This window comes from Pseudophryne corroboree, chromosome 1 (assembly GCF_028390025.1).
Source record: "Pseudophryne corroboree isolate aPseCor3 chromosome 1, aPseCor3.hap2, whole genome shotgun sequence".
Classification (NCBI taxonomy): Eukaryota; Metazoa; Chordata; class Amphibia; order Anura; family Myobatrachidae; genus Pseudophryne; species Pseudophryne corroboree.
In genome coordinates this window covers 309,793,035-309,811,239 of record NC_086444.1, presented here as the reverse complement: position 1 = coordinate 309,811,239, position 18,205 = coordinate 309,793,035, and the positions used below count along the sequence as shown (strand labels likewise).

At 44.3% G+C, this 18,205-nt stretch overlaps 1 protein-coding gene across 1 annotated transcript in view; it reads right to left on the bottom strand.

Moving 5' to 3' along the window:
- RHOF (ras homolog family member F, filopodia associated) overlaps positions 1-18,205 on the bottom strand; it is a 117,874-nt gene that overhangs the window by 21,780 nt on the left and 77,889 nt on the right. The gene's annotated exons all lie outside the window — the stretch shown is intronic.

Sequence of the window (18,205 nt, the reverse complement as noted above, 5' to 3'; positions counted from 1 at the left end):
GATACAGGCTAGGACAGGAGTACCGTATAAACATTACCATCGTATTTGGAAAAAATATGTATCTTGGTGCGAGTCCAAGAAGTTTTATACGGTGGAGTTTCAACTGGGATGGTTTCTCCTCTTCCTGCAAGCAGGTGTGGATATGGGCCCAAGGTTGTGATCCGTAAAGGTCCAGATTTCAGCCCTATCCATTTTCTTCCAGAAACAGTTGGTTTACCTCCCGGAGGTTGAGACTTTTTTGTAAGGGGTTCTGCACATCCAGCCTCCCTTTGTGCCGTTTACGGCACCATGGGATCTTAATGTGGTGCTGCAGTTTTCTTCAATCAGATTGGTTCGAGCCTCTACAGGAGGTTGAGGTCAAGTTTCTCACATGGAAGGCTGTCTCTTTGTTGGCCTTAGCTTCTGCTAGACATGTGTCGGAGTTGGGGGCTTTGTCTTGTAAGAGCCCCTACTTGATCTTCCATGAAGATAGAGATGAGCTCCGGACACGTCAGCAGTTCCTTCCGAAGGTTGTGTCGGCATTTCATGTCAACCAACCTATTGTGGTGCCAGTTGCTACTGACTCCTCAATTTCATCAAAGTCATTGGATGTTGTAAGGGCTCTGAAAATATATGTGAAGAGGACTACTCGTCACAGAAAATCGGACTCTGTTTGTCCTGTATGATCCCAAGAAACTTGGGTGTCCTGCTTCTAAGCAGACGATCTCGCTGGATCAGGTTCACTACCCAGGATGCGTATTCTACGGCAGGATTGCAGTGTCCTACGTCTGTTAAGGCCCACTCTACTCGTAAGGTGGGTTCTTCCTGGGCGGCTGCCCGGGGCGTCTCGTCTTTACAGCTTTGCCGAGCGGCTACTTGGTCGGGATAGGACATGTTTGCAAAGTACTACAAGTTCTATAACTTGACCACTGAGAACATGAAGTTTGGTCAATCAGTTCTGCAGGAGCCTCCGCGCTCTCCCTCCCGTTCTGGGAGCTTTGGTACATCCCCATGCTACTAATGTGACCCCAGCATCCTCTAGGACGTAAGAGAAAATAGGATTTTAATTACCTACCGGTAAATAATTTTCTCGTAGTCCGTAGAGGATGCTGGGCGCTCACCCAGTGCTTCATGATCTTGCAGTGGTTACTTTGTTCAGTACTACTTAGTTCTTGGTTTAGTACCGTTTTGTTACTTGGTTAAGTAATATTGTTCTGTTTCAAGCTAGTTAGCTTGGTTTGTCTTGTATGTGTGAGCTGGTGTGAATCTCGCCACTATTTGTGTAAAATTCTTCTCTCGAAAGTTGTCCGTCTCCCCGGGCACAGTTTCTAGACTGAGTCTGGTATAAGGGGCATAGAGGGAGGAGCCAGCCCACACTATTAAACTCTTAAAGTGCCAGTGGCTCCTAGTGGACCCATCTAAACCCCCATGGTACTAATGTGGACACCAGCATCCTCTACGGACTATGAGAAAAGGATTTACTGGTAGTTAATTAAAATCCTATTGTTATGGCTCATGGGTGCACAAAATGATGTTCAAATAACGAGGTACAGATTGACACTTAAAATACTCCATTTTGCTTTGCACTACAAAAAAAAAAATGCAACAAGAGCAGATACGTGTGAGGAATATTTTGGGGTAAAATATAATGAGAGGTTACACAATACAATAAAAAAAAATTAGACTGCAGTATGAGGAGTATCTATTCATAGCTGTATGGGTAATGTGTGGTAGCTGGCTAACCCAGGTCAAAGTTCTACCTTCATTGTAACATATGGCAGCCTGCATACCTTACTGCAGTCTCAACAATACACGTCCTGTTTCCCTACAGATGTTTATTAGTTTTTGCATTGATAAGGAGTTCATAATGATCTTATTGAGTGTACCACTAACAGTAGAAACTGCTGAAAGCTATTCCTGTTTGTCTGCGGCAGGTCTGAAATCAGGAATTTCAACATCTCGATCTAAAGGATAATCAGCCACAACTGAGCAATCTCTGTCTGAAGGGACAGTCCTGATGACTAAAGTGTTCTTATTAGAAGCAGACACCTGTCTACTAGTAACTTCCCTCCTAGGTGAGGTCACAGTAAGGGCTATTTCACATGCTGCGGGTGTGGCCGGGCGGCTGTTTGCCGTGCCGGAATTCTAATGAATAATATTTATTTATTATTTCTTTATTAGCAGTTTCTTATATAGCTCAGCATATTTCGTTGCGCTTTACAATTAGAACAAACAGTTATAGAACAAAACTGGGCAAAGACAGACAGACAGAGGTAGGAAGGCCCTGCTCGCAAGCTTACAATCTATAGGGAAATAGGCATCGATACACAAGGATAGATGCTACCTGTTGCATAATGGTCCACCAGATTCCTAGGTTCTTAATGGGTTGTAAGATATAATCACCCAGCAATGTTGGAAGACAAAATATGTGAGGTTATGTAGACTGTACAGAGGATGTAATTGGATAGGGAAGCATTGAAGGTTATGTGGGTGAGTCTGGAATTTGGTAGGCTTGTCTGAAGAGGTGAGTTTTCAGGGAACGTTTAAAAGTTTTGGAGACTAGAGGTGTACGGCCCCAGCCTGGCTGCCGGGTTAAAGCTGGAAATATCCACTGAAAAGTCCGGCTGTCATGCCGAGCCGTGCTGTCCTTGTAGGCAGTGAACTGAGTGTGTGAATGGGCGCTTTCACACACACAACGGGATTTTTTTGCAGCTGCTGCGCACAGCATTAAACACGGCTCAAAGCCATTGTGTGTGAAAGGCACTGCCGGATGGCAAAAAGCCGGACAAAGTTTGCCTGGCTTTTTGCTATCCAGTGAAAACCGGAGTGTGTGAAACAGGCCTAATGGTGCATACACAATGTGTAACATTTTCGTCAATATCGCTCATTTTCCCCCTTCTGAGCGATACTGACTAAAATATTGCACAGTGCGTATGCTGCAAACGACGGCCCATGCATGTTCCCCGGGGTCATCCGTGCATGCAGCTATGTCGGCCAAAACTGCAAGTTAAGGGCCAGCCGTGGCATGATGTCACTGAGCAATATTGTTTGCGGTATCGCTCAGTGTGTACGCACTGTGTTGGGCGGTGGCTGCATGATGTCACACGCAGCCTCTCTGATGAGAAAAATGCCGTCTGATCACAGACATATACAGCCTAGCTGCGGCTGCAGGGGGTCATCGGCCATTCTGCATACTGGGCAGCCTTGCCCTGCGATGAACGGCACCCGGCATGCGAAAAAATGGATTGCAGATTCTGCTTTTTAGCAGAATCTGCAATCTGTACTGAATAACCCCCAATAGCCGCTTTGCAACTGCATCTGAATTAGGCCCAGTGAGCACCTATAGCTCGACTGGACTGAATACTGCCTGCACAGAACAGACGTCTGGCAAATAACTTATAGCTCCGTACACACTGGGCGCTACACTAGATAATGTGTCTTCAATCTGTGGCCCTCCAGCTGCTGTGGAACTACACATATCAGCATGCCCTGCCACAGTTTCGCTATTAAGGCATGCTAAAACTTTGGCTGGGCATGCTGGGATGTGTAGTTCCTCAGCAGCTGGTGGGCCACAGGTTGAAGACCCATGCACTAGATAATAGGAACGATAATCTTTTTAAAAAGATCTATTGTTCATATCATCTAGTGCAGTGGTTCTCAAACTCGGTCCTCAGGACCCCACACAGTGCATGTTTTGCAGGTAACCCAGCAAGTGCACAGGTGTATTAATTACTCACAGACACATTTTAAAAGATCCACAGGTGGAGCTTATTATTTCACTTGTGATCTGTGAGGAGACCTGCAAAACATGCACTGTGTGGGGTCCTGAGGACCGAGTTTGAGAACCTGTGATCTAGTGTGAATGCCTGAACGATGAACCTGCGGGTCGCTCTCATTTAGGTATTGATAAAGCTAAATATTTATCGTATATAATACCCTTTATGAGGTCTAAGAACACTGTACGCTATTTATGTATGAAGTACCGTAAGGGTACGCTAGTTGCGTAACAATCGCTTTGCCGTGATCGAGACGCTCAAGCGTCACGTTCACTCACGGCCAAGAGATCACAGGCAGGCACGTTATTGGCTGTTAACTAAAGTAATGATTCGCTATAGCGTAGCTAACGCTCGGGACCACGAGGAGATCACCAGCGGAGCTGACGCTCACTATATTAAACCTTTGTATCTAAACCATAAACAGTGTATTGTGCAGTAAAACCTTAGTGTAATGTTAGAGAGTAAATGCAACACAGTATAACCTTATTACCTTAAAAGCTGTTTGAGCGTCACCGACGCTCTGAGAATACTTAATACTATAAGAAACACACAGATACCGTGCTCAGGGTCCAACGCCTAAAATATATATTATGAATGCTATACTTGCAAAAGAGTTAAACACAATACAAGTCATACACTACAATATAACATAGACTACCTAACCAGATAACTACACAGGAAATACAATACAATTTAAGGGAAAATGAGTGAGAAAGAGAAGGAGAGAGAGAGAGAGAGAAATTGAGAGAGATTGGCCCACAATAACAAGAAGATCAATATAGTTGCGGAGAAACACTTACGCACAAGGGGAAACGATCGCATGCGCCTCGATATCCAGCTCCCGATTATCAGCAATGAGAACCGTTGAAGAGAGTGACCTGGATATGGTCGGCCTGCCTATTTATGCCCCACACACAATGCAATTCAATGGTCCCTACAATCTTATTGTTCATTGGACACAGGAATTCGGCTTCGCATTATAACAAAAGGTCATAGGTTGATTCATACAGGTGGGCTGTGACTATTTCCAACAGCTCAGGTGGGAGGGAAACTGGGTTTCCCGCCGCATGGGTAATAAAGTGCAAATAAAGTAAATGTTCATAAACTTCTTATGTCCATAACTATTCGCACGAGCGATTGATCTGTTTCAAACCAACACCGGAATATTTCTAATTAAATATTCTTCCGATGGATACTAAACACCACTGTATTACTCCTGTCTGACCCTTCGTATCAAACAAAGAGGGATTTCTCTGTTCATGAACATTCTATATTAACCAAACTTGCAGAATCTATCAAAGGGACCATGATCTACAAAATACATTATATAGTGAAAATATGTAATGATTGAGTCGCACGCTACGATCGCATAAACTTTACCGTAAATACGCATACCATGCGCCTGCGGGTGCCCGCGACTGTGAGTATGCGCACGTACGGGAGAGCGTATGCATGCGCAGCACGGACCTGTATGAGGGGCAAATATTGTAGTGTGCATAGAGATATTTTTCTGACTTTGACAGTCCACCCTTTGGCAGTCAACAATAACTGCCACTTCCTGAAAACATTTCAAAAGGAGAAAAATATATGTTAGGGGTTAATACATTTACATGGTTGGGTAAGGGAGGAGAGGAGATGGTAGGAAAAGGGTATGACCTAGTGTGATAGCAGAAGCATGTGTGTATGAATCCGTGCTTGGGGGTCATGTATCATCGTGCCGTACGTGTTTTAAATCAAGCTTCGAGGTATTGCGAAGTATACATGTGAATTCCTTCTTATCCCGTGGTACGGGTCTGTGGATGGGCTGTCAAACTTTACCGAGCTCTTTTTGGCTTTGGTTGTAACAAAATAGGGGAGCACATTTTAGTTGATGATACATGAATGGGGGAGATATGTGATTGCTGATATCTGTGCCTGTATTCCCTATCGACTATGTGTGTCATTACCTGAGGGTTGTAGAAATGAAGAAAAGACATAATTACGGTAAATGCGGTGGTATTCTATGTCAGGTTAATGTACATCTGTCGGTTGAAGTTTTGTTCGGTATCAGTTGAAAGTCGTCTTCTTTGCGCTGTTTTGCCCATTAGGTGCGGGCAAAAAGCTTTGTCAATGCCAATAGATTTACAAAAAATGTTGGGCTAGCGTAAGTTTAAGAATTCTAGGGAAACTGGGGATCCATGGCAAAGTTCATCAAATGTCCGTATCTAAAGTGGTCAAAACTTCTTCTTTGGTCAATCCGTTGTCTGTATATCGTCTCGTCAAATTCCTCGTCCAAGTGGGTCTTGTTACCTTGGAGCAAACGGAAAAACAGGTGAAAGAAACGGACCGTAGAAATCGCATTTTCATCACATCATTGTTTCTACATTAGGGTCATAAATCAAGTCCAGGTTAATTACAGTTTCCTCACTCCTTAAACTCATTACCCTTGTACGGTGTTTGCACTTCATTAAAGCCTGACCGCATTTAAATATCAATCCAATCGATATGACAACACCTAAGATACATAGGAGAAACTTCCCAACATCCATTATGACTCCTTGAGCCCAGTCTCCTAAACCAGAAAACCAATTTCGCGGGTTCAACCATGACACCCAACCAGTCAGCTCATTACCTACAGCAGCAAGAGTGAGATTGTGTCTCCTGCGAAATTCCCACTTCAATTGGAGAATATCGTCCATCTTTTGGTCTATGACCTCGACCGGGTCCTCTGTGCTATTCGTAATATATGTGCAACATTTCACGCCGTATTGTGTTGCCAGTGTGACACAATATCCGCCTGTCACTGCTGTGAGGTAATTGAGGACCATTCTATGCTGTACCAGTTCTGTTTTGTAGGCCTGAAGTTCTCTTCCAGTATACCTAAACGTGTCATCATACATTTCAGTGATATTATCTAACAAATTGGCGAGCGTAGAAATGTATTTATAATTCAGCACTCCTCTAGCGGTGCGGGTGAAATCTAACGCGATTAAGAATTGAATCCCGGTGGATTCACTTATCAGATCAGAGGCCGGATGCTCTGTCTTCTCTATCAGGTGCCTTTTAACAACGTGCTCGTAATGGGTGTGAGTATAAGGAGCTTGGGCACCACGGTGTATGTCTTTCATTTTGTCATGTGATACAGTCATTACTTCAGGCAGTACTTTTCCAATATAACACAATCCTTCAGAGTTTGGGGCAAGCCACTTGTACGCCTTTCTCCCGCATATGAAATATGCATCATCGGGGAGAACATATGGGACGGAGTAGGACATAACCATATTACACACCTTCCATGTGAAATCTCCTAACCCTAATTCTTCCATCTGCTTAGTACATGTATCAGGTTGTACGATATGTGCACAGTATCCTGGTGATACCTCTCCAACTTTAGTAATCCTATTTCCTAAGGTATACCTATACCGGAAAGATTTTCCTCTACTGGCTATGTGGCGTACAAGCTCTGTATCTGTAGGCATTCTATCTGCTCTATGCGAAAAGGTCATGGTGTGATTACTCCATGACACTTCCCAATTTCCCGGTTTTCGGGGATTGGAGATGTTGAAACATAATAGGGACCTATCCACATGGTATTGGTGGAGCTTCAAACTAGGAGGGCTGGAGATATTAAACCTCCGGTCCACCGGTCTCCCACCATTTAACTCAAGTACCTCCTCTATCGTTAAAGGAAATGGTACTAGCCCTGATTTGCTATGACCCTGAGGTACTTGAGAGCATTCCCAACAATCTGTTTTGTTTAACACATTACCCACTAAGGAGTGATAGTCACTCAATGGATGCCGGTCCATATGGATATTAAAACTGGATTGGCATTTCTTAATGCACCCATCCTCAATGACATTGTTACAGAGCCTACAGATACAGTTTTCTTCAGCTAACAATCCTTCACAATTCCTTCTATGGTCAATGCTATCGGATCGTTTTCTGATACTCGCCTTTGCTTGTTGATTATGTTGTTCTCGGAAAACTACGCCTCCATCTTTATCATCAGAACCCATTCCAGAACCTCTCTCGACCTCCATGGTACTCTCGCCGGAACAGACTGCTCTGGTCAACATCATGGTCAACAGGAAAATCCGGATCACAGTCTCTTGGGGCAAGTCCATCTTAGGAGGAGACGAAGAAGAATGAAAAAGGGGGGAAAAATAATTTGAGGGAGAGGGGATGGGAAGTGGAGAAAAACAATAAAAGGGAACAGGGGATCGACAACTGCTTTTGATCTTGTGGTTCTCGATGCTCAGGTGCCGCCTTAGTCCTCCTGGAACAGACACTCTAGTGATACAACCTCTACCGTCTGTTCCTTATCACAGGACTTCTCTGGATCAACGACCTTCTTACAGTGGGACGAATGAACCCAAGTCTCTCTCTCAGCAACCTTCAATGCTGTAGTGCTAGTCAATAAGACCTGGTATGGTCCTTCCCATCTGTCAATAAGGCAACCTGAGCGTAGAAAATTCCGTATCATTACATAATCCCCAGGTTCAATGTCATGACAATTACTATCTGGTAAATCAGGAATCACCAACTTCAGATTATCATTTTGATTCCTTAACTGTTTACTCATGTTAATCAAGTACTTTACAGTCACTTCATTGTTACATTTCAAATCATCCTGAGGGTTAATCATGACATGCGGTTGTCGACCAAACAAGATTTCAAAAGGGGACAGATTAAGAGGGGACCTGGGAGTGGTTCTGATACTGTACAATACAATGGGTAAAGCTTCTGGCCATGTCAATCCTGTCTCTGCCATCACTTTACTCAATTTATTTTTAATAGTGCTGTTCACTCTTTCGACCTTCGCACTCGCCTGTGGACGGTACGGAGTGTGCAGCTTGCTATCAATTCCCATCAACTTACACATTCCTTGAAAGACATCACCTGTAAAATGGGTACCCCTATCACTTTCGATTATTCTAGGGATACCATATCTACATACAAATTCCTGCACAATTTTCTTAGCAGTAAACATAGCGGTATTTGTGGCCGCTGGAAATGCTTCGACCCAATTTGAGAAAACATCTATACAAACAAGTACATATTTCAAATTTCGACAAGGGGGTAATTGTATAAAGTCAATTTGTATTACCTGGAAAGGGCCGCCGGCAGGTGGGATATGGGATGGTTCTGTAGGTATTGCCTTTCCAATATTCTTTCTCAAACAGGTAAGGCATGACATTGCTCTTTTACTCGCATGAGAGGAGAATCCTGGGGCGCACCAATATGCTCTTACCAACTTGCACATCCCTTCCTTGCCTAGATGAGTCAGCCCGTGAGCTGCCTCAGCCAAACATGGAAGGTATGTTCTGGGGGCCACTGGTTTACCATGTCCATCCGTCCAGAGTCCTGAGGACTCCTGGCCATATCCCTTTGCCTTCCAGACTGCCTTTTCCTGTGTGGAACACAAATTTTGCATCTCACACAACTTCTGTGTGTTGATGGTATTAAATACCATCAGTTGTGTGGTGTCTGTCTGTCTGGGGGTAGCAGCTGCTAACTTAGCTGCTTCGTCTGCTCGACTGTTACCAAGTGATACTGGGTCCTGGCTATATGTATGTGCTTTACATTTGATAACAGCCACTCTGTCGGGTTCCTGTATCGCTGTTAGAAGCCTTTTTATGTGAGCTGCATGCGCTACCGGTGTACCAGCTGCCGTCATGAAATTTCTGAGGCGCCATAGGGCTCCGAAATCATGGACTACCCCGAATGCGTATCTAGAATCGGTGTAGATATTGGCTGATTTTCCCTTAGCCAATTCACATGCTCTGGTTAGGGCGACCAGTTCAGCAACCTGGGCTGAGTGAGGTGGGCCTAGCGGTTCCGCTTCTATGGTGCCTTGGTCATCTACGACTGCGTATCCAGTACACAAGTCTCCCGAGTCTGACTGTCTATGACAACTACCGTCCGTGTAGAACGTGAGTTCTGCATCTTCCAGTGGGTTGTCACTGATGTCAGGCCTTGCGGTAAAATTTTGGGTCAAATATTCCATACAATCATGTGTATCTTCCTTTGTATTAAATCCTCCTTCCCCATCACTCTCACCTTCCACCCTTTGTGCCTGACCAGGCACACCTGGGAGATATGTTGCAGGATTTAATGCACTGCATCTCCTTATGGTGATGTTTACGGGGGCCATTAGGGCCAATTCCCATCTTGTAAACCTCGCTGATGATACGTGTCTGGTTTGGGCAGAATTCAATAAGGCTGACACTGCATGTGGCGTATGGATTGTGAGGTTGTGGCCTAGCACGACATCTTCGCTTTTTGTCACTAGCAATGCTATCGCAGCAACGCTTCGCAAGCATGTCGGGAGGGATCGCGCTACCGTGTCTAGCTGAGCGCTGTAATATGCTACTGGCCTGCTGGCATCACCGTGCTTTTGGGTTAGTACGCCTGCCGCGCAACCAGCACTTTCTGTTCCGTATAGTTCAAAGGGTTTCCCATAGTCCGGCATACCTAATGCTGGTGCCTGCGTTAGGCACTGTTTAAGTCTCTCAAATGCTGCCTCAGACTCGTCTGTATGCGAAATCCGATCAGGTTTGTTTGAGGAGACCATTTCCTGCAAGGGTAACGCTAGGATGGAAAACCCTGGGATCCAGTTACGGCAATACCCACACATTCCTAAAAATGTTCTGATCTGTTGCTGGGTTTGTGGCAGAGTCATGTCTCTAATTGCTTGAATTCTATCAGCGGTCAGGTGTCTCAGTCCTTGTGTTAAACAGTGTCCCAAATATTTTACCTTAGTTTGGCATAATTGCAACTTGTCTTTGGAAACCTTGTGTCCTGTGTCTGAAAGATGAAACAGGAGCTGTTTCGTATCCTTCAGGGATGCCTCCAATGAATCAGAACACAGTAGTAGATCATCCACGTACTGTATTAATACTGATCCACTCACTGGTTGGAAAGACTGTAAACAATCATGCAAAGCCTGAGAAAATATACTTGGGCTATCTATGAATCCTTGTGGTAATCGAGTCCATGTGTATTGGACTCCTCTGTATGTAAATGCGAACAAATATTGACTGTCAGGGTGCAGAGGTACCAAAAAGAAAGCGGAGCAGAGGTCAATAACAGTGAAAAATTTCGCAGTGGGAGGGATTTGCATTAGGATGACAGCTGGATTTGGCACTACGGGGAACTGACTCAACTATTTTGTTAATCCCCCTTAGATCCTGCACTAGCCGGTAACCCCTCCCCCCACTCTTTTTCACAGGGAAGATGGGACTATTAGCAGTGCTGGACGTTCTTACCAGAATGCCCTGTTGTAGCAAGCGCTCTATTACTGGGTAAACTCCTAACTCCACCTCTGGCTTCAGAGGGTACTGTGGGATTTTTGGAGCTATCCTACCATCTTTTACTTGTACAACTACCGGAGCTACGTTTGCCATTAATCCAGTGTCCTGTCCATCTTTAGTCCAAAGTGACTCTGGTATCTGAGATGTCATTTCTTCTACTTGGGAGGGAGTCCTATTTGTCATAGTGGTATGTGACATTAATTTTGACGGGGAGTCTAACATGTCTCGTACTTCCTGAGCGTGATTCTCAGGTATGTCCAAGAATACACCTTCAGGAGTACAATAAATGACGCACCCCATTTTACACAGTAAGTCTCTTCCCAGGAGATTGGTCGGTGCCGATGCAGCCAGCAAAAAGGAATGCTTGGTATGTAAAGGCCCTATTGTAATCTCTGCTGGTTTGCTAACAGGGTAATGCTGGACTACTCCTGTTACTCCCACGGCTGGAATTGACCTACCAGTGGTCCTCATGCCCACTGTCGAATTTATCACTGATTTGGCCGCCCCTGTGTCTACAAGAAAGTTTAATGATTTACCAGCTACATTGATTGCAATTTCTGGTTCACTTCCAAGACTTGCAATCAATTTTACTGGCTGCAGATTACAGGTATGGCCACACCCCTATTGGGTATGGTGACCTCCCTGAATCCCGCTGGCAGCAACTACTTGTGAGGGAGTTAGCTGGGGACTACCAGAGGTTTGCCAATCTCTGTTTGGGGGGTATCTTTTTGTTTCCCCTGCATGTGGCTCATAACTCCGTTTCTGCGGACCTTGCTCCCAATGTCGTGTGTCGTGTCGTTGTCTAGGGGGTTGGTATGAGTTTCGTACATTCTTTACTCTACAATCTTGTGCCATGTGTCCCTGTTTATGACAAGAATAACAAGTAACCACACTTGACTTACCCACAGGGTTTGGTGATACAATCAAAGGCTGCCTTGTGGTCAGGGCCTGTATACTTACGGCCATTAACTTATCACTTTGTTGTTCCCTGTGTCTGGTGATGTTCCTATCGTGATCAATAGCAGCCTCTCTCAAAGTAGCCACAGACAGACCTCGCCAACATGGTTGTGTGGTCTGTACCCTAGTCTTCAATGACTCTTTTAAACCATCCATCAGTACCGATACTGCTACTTCTCGATGGTTTATGTTTGTTTTAATGTCCTCTATGCCTGTGTATTTTGCCATTTCTGATAATGCTCTGTGAAAATACTCTGCAGCTGTCTCTGACTCCTTCTGTTTAATGGAGAATATCTTGTTCCATCTGACTACCGCTGGGAAATATTCTTTTAACTGTAAGTTTATTCTTTTCACATTGTCTTTGTTGTACACATCTGTAAGAGGTACATCCTGATCTAATCCGCAATCAGCTAAAAATTGAGTTGCGTCAACATTGGAGGGTAAACATGCTCTCAGCAATATCTGCCAGTCTTTATTGTTGGGCTCTACAGTGTTACCTAAGTCTCTGATGTATTTTTGATTGGCAACTAAATCTTTTCTAGGGTCAGGGAATTCAGACACGATGGTCCTTAATTCCATTCTGGAAAATGGGCTATACATGGCAATGTTCCTCACAGGGGTGACCCCTGTTGTGTCAGTTTTCCCATTTGGAACAGCTATTACCCTAACAGGATTAACTCTAACAACATCACTCTGTGTGGGTTCTACAGCCTGTGGTGAAATGGCTTCAGCATAGTGTATGGTGCCGTACTTACCTGTAGACACGACCTCACCTATCCCTCCGCTAGGGGCCTTTGTTACTAATCTCGTGGGTGGAGCTGTGCCTACTGTGGTCTCTGCTATGGTGGCTGCTAGAGAGAGCGCTGAAATTGTTGCCGATTCGTCTTCTTGATCACACTCCTGAGGAAAGTTCAAAACAGGGTACAACTTGCACGGGTTAATACTTGCGTTGGTTAATTGGTTAACATTATCTTTAACATTTATACAGTTGCTAAGTGTTTGTGTGTTACACCTTAGTGCGTCATTCTCCGCAACCAATTTCTCTCCTGATATGTATGGTGGCGGTGGGGCCGTGGCTATCAGTTTTCTGATTGAGCCAGATCCCGCCGCCTGAGCCAATCCTCTCTGTATGTCACCTTCCTGCTGCCACAACTGCAAATAATCATAATGCTTGATTCGTCTCTTTGCTGATTTAATGAGACATATCCTTCTCCTTAAATTCGTTAACACTTCTGTGCTGAAGCTACCTACTCTTGGGAATTTCTCCCCGTCATGTACTGTCATTCTCTCCCATTCATCACATAAAGCTTCTGTGTGACTTCCGTATTTCTCACACATTACATACCTTGCCGACCCAATTGGTCGGTTCACTGAATCAACCCGAACCGAGGTTGATCGCCCCCTACCTGAACAAGTGGCCCCCATAGTTCGAAGGTGTTGCTTTATTTAACCAACCCTTACGCAAACCAAATGTCCAAAATAGGCTGGCGGTGGCGGTTTACCGAGTACCCCACTCACTCGCCCACGCCGACCAATACGACCTGATCACACCGATATGGTGCTGGCGTACTCGACCTAGGGCCCCTGCGACCTGAACCTCTATTTACTGGAACCTGTGAGGGTGCTCCGAAGAACACTTACTCTTTCCAGTAACTATTGGTTGCTGGATAGTTCCTGAGTGAGCAGCGAACTTCCCTTAAAATAAAAAAAGTTACACAAATCACGTTAGAATGTACAAATAGCGTTTATGACCTTCGTACACAAATAGTACCGGTCAGGTTTACTAATGCACACAATTACGTGCGGTACAATCGTTTAGTACACAAGCAACTAATCTTATGTACTGAGCGACCAGTGGAATCGAAAATTACGGCTGCGAATTCCTTCAGCCAGAGCTTATATGGCCTATATGGGTGTTGCACCAACCCTTTCTTGGTGTTGTGCCTGTGGACTGTATAGCGGACTTCCTTGTCTGCTGTACCTGAACCTGTTGGTCTGCTATGACCTCCTGGTCTGTTACAGTATGACCTCCTGGTCTGCTACACTCTAATGCTCAAATTGTATATTTAACCAGGGATGCCTCCCTAGCCACCATGTACGTCACTTACACGCATGTACCTCACGAGTACTCGACTTTTCTTGTGGTTCAACCTGTAAAATTGTATACAACACACTCACTCACCACATGTACACTTTTATTTCTATTTCTGCGCAGAAATTTCTCTTTAGACCAGATATGTTACAAATTAGGAGAAGGATCTATTAATTTAAATTTGGAATTAAAAAAAAAATTTTGCGCGATTTATCGCCTGGCGTTATTTACCGCGTGGCGCTACTTATCGCGTTGAGAGGAGAGAAAAAAAAACTTGTGATTTGAGTTACGTGGGCGTACCCGTACGCTCCGTTGCGTATTATACGCTGCGTGCGTCGGCCCTTGGATTGCGTACGCAAGTCTCAGTCTTTTGTTAGAGACACGTGTACGCAAAGCAAAGATCCACCGTAACACAATTTATACGTTTATCAAATATAGAGCTGGCAAACAGGAGAGTGACATACGAAAATACACCAATGAAAAGGAAATGCAGATATATATGTGTGCGTGCGTGTGTACGCAAGACAGAAAAATAAACAGTTTTAAAAAGACACTATTGTTTTGTTCTTACCTCCGGTTCCCGGATTCCTTCAGCACCCTTTACTAAGAGAAGCAGACGCTTATCCAAACAGCACTACGAGGAATATGATCTCCCGCCCTTTGCTGCTGGATAATGTCTGCTGAAATTACCTAGTGCAGATATGTGAAGGACAGGGCGAGCCGCCAATTGATAAAGCTAAATATTTATCGTATATAATACCCTTTATGAGGTCTAAGAACACTGTACGCTATTTATGTATGAAGTACCGTAAGGGTACGCTAGTTGCGTAACAATCGCTTTGCCGTGATCGAGACGCTCAAGCGTCACGTTCACTCACGGCCAAGAGATCACAGGCAGGCACGTTATTGGCTGTTAACTAAAGTAATGATTCGCTATAGCGTAGCTAACGCTCGGGACCACGAGGAGATCACCAGCGGAGCGGACGCTCACTATATTAAACCTTTGTATCTAAACCATAAACAGTGTATTGTGCAGTAAAACCTTAGTGTAATGTTAGAGAGTAAATGCAACACAGTATAACCTTATTACCTTAAAAGCTGTTTGAGCGTCACCGACGCTCTGAGAATACTTAATACTATAAGAAACACACAGATACCGTGCTCAGGGTCCAACGCCTAAAATATATATTATGAATGCTATACTTGCAAAAGAGTTAAACACAATACAAGTCATACACTACAATATAACATAGACTACTTAACCAGATAACTACACAGGAAATACAATACAATTTAAGGGAAAATGAGTGAGAAAGAGAAGGAGAGAGAGAGAGAGAGAGAGAAATTGAGAGAGATTGGCCCACAATAACAAGAAGATCAATATAGTTGCGGAGAAACACTTACGCACAAGGGGAAACGATCGCATGCGCCTCGATATCCAGCTCCCGATTATCAGCAATGAGAACCGTTGAAGAGAGTGACCTGGATATGGTCGGCCTGCCTATTTATGCCCCACACACAATGCAATTCAATGGTCCCTACAATCTTATTGTTCATTGGACACAGGAATTCGGCTTCGCATTATAACAAAAGGTCATAGGTTGATTCATACAGGTGGGCTGTGACTATTTCCAACAGCTCAGGTGGGAGGGAAACTGGGTTTCCCGCCGCATGGGTAATAAAGTGCAAATAAAGTAAATGTTCATAAACTTCTTATGTCCATAACTATTCGCACGAGCGATTGATCTGTTTCAAACCAACACCGGAATATTTCTAATTAAATATTCTTCCGATGGATACTAAACACCACTGTATTACTCCTGTCTGACCCTTCGTATCAAACAAAGAGGGATTTCTCTGTTCATGAACATTCTATATTAACCAAACTTGCAGAATCTATCAAAGGGACCATGATCTACAAAATACATTATATAGTGAAAATATGTAATGATTGAGTCGCACGCTACGATCGCATAAACTTTACCGTAAATACGCATACCATGCGCCTGCGGGTGCCCGCGACTGTGAGTATGCGCACGTACGGGAGAGCGTACGCATGCGCAGCACGGACCTGTATGAGGGGCAAATATGGTAGTGTGCATAGAGATATTTTTCTGACTTTGACAGTCCACCCTTTGGCAGTAAACAATAACTGCCACTTCCTGAAAACATTTCAAAAGGAGAAAAATATATGTTAGGGGTTAATACATTTACATGGTTGGGTAAGGGAGGAGAGGAGATGGTAGGAAAAGGGTATGACCTAGTGTGATAGCAGAAGCATGTGTGTATGAATCCGTGCTTGGGGGTCATGTATCATCGTGCCGTACGTGTTTTAAATCAAGCTTCGAGGTATTGCGAAGTATACATGTGAATTCCTTCTTATCCCGTGGTACGGGTCTGTGGATGGGCTGTCAAACTTTACCGAGCTCTTTTTGGCTTTGGTTGTAACAAAATAGGGGAGCACATTTTAGTTGATGATACATGAATGGGGGAGATATGTGATTGCTGATATCTGTGCCTGTATTCCCTATCGACTATGTGTGTCATTACCTGAGGGTTGTAGAAATGAAGAAAAGACATAATTACGGTAAATGCGGTGGTATTCTATGTCAGGTTAATGTACATCTGTCGGTTGAAGTTTTGTTCGGTATCAGTTGAAAGTCGTCTTCTTTGCGCTGTTTTGCCCATTAGGTGCGGGCAAAAAGCTTTGTCAATGCCAATAGATTTACAAAAAATGTTGGGCTAGCGTAAGTTTAAGAATTCTAGGGAAACTGGGGATCCATGGCAAAGTTCATCAAATGCGCAGCACGGACCTGTATGAGGTGCAAATATGGTAGTGTGCATAGAGATATTTTTCTGACTTTGACAGTATTATCTATGGAACATGCAGGTCAACTTGGGGAGTGTGGGTGATGATGTCACTGAATGATATCGTTCATCAATATCATTCAGTGTGTATGCACTGGCGATCTCCCCTAATTTGTAATCAGCGATATAGCGCTAATTGCCAATTAGGGGAGGTCGTCCAGTTTGTACGGGGCTTTAATCAGCCTGCCTACCTATTCTTGCAGACGGAACCAATCCTCTGTTGCTTTTCATAAACTGCAGCATAGGCCTCAGGAAACTCCCCAGAACAATGTGGCAGAAGGAAAAACAGTATAGCCAAATTTGCCTAAAGGGCCGTATTCACGGGTAGATGTGGGGAGAGATGTGTGCTGAGTGAACCGCTCAGCACACCTCTCCCCCCGCTCAGCACAGCGCAATGTGTGCTGAGCGTGCAGGGGGCGACAGGGGGCTGCTCATTTCACCCAGCGGGTGAAATGAGCGATGTGCTAGATTGAGCCTGCATGCAGGCCAATCTAGCACCAGCGATAGCGACTCGCGGGGCCGCGCATCGCTATCGCTGTGTGGGGTACTCACGGAGAGATCATACTTAAAATCTTAGAATCTAGTCAGATTGATTACATTATCGCTCTGTGAGTATCCCCCTTTAGATGTGCAATATTTGACAAAAGCCACAAGTAGCTCTCCAGGTGTTGTAGAACCACAAGGCTCCAAAACAGACTCTTGAAAAGAAGGTAACATACTACAATTTAAAGGTGGAGGTGTATGACCTTTTTTTTTTTTTTTTTTAATGCCTACAGTAACAAGGAAATGAAATGGGATAACCCTGCACTACAGCTCGGGAACATCATGTAGTATTGGCAAATGTGTAAATTTGCACTTAAGAGGACTGAATAGAAACTATGCTTGTGAAGTGGACAAGCCCTATAAAGTGCTGGAATGAGGTTTTCAGTACTTACATCAGCACAGCACAGCTATGATATCACTGAGGCTGGGTGCAGAGCAAAATTCAGCAGGAAACAGTGAGGCAAAACTTACAGGTGTGCCTGCTTGTTGGTATAAGTACATAACCACTTTAAAACAAGTGGAGTCCTTTCAGACAGAGTCAGAGTGTATATTATATAGAGTGTGGTAATGGTGTATGACTGGAGACAGAGGAGGTCATTCTGAGTTGATCGCTCGCTAGAAACTTTTTGCAGCGCTGCGATCAGATAGTCACCGCCTATGGGGGAATGTATTTTCGCTTTGCAAGTGTGCGAACA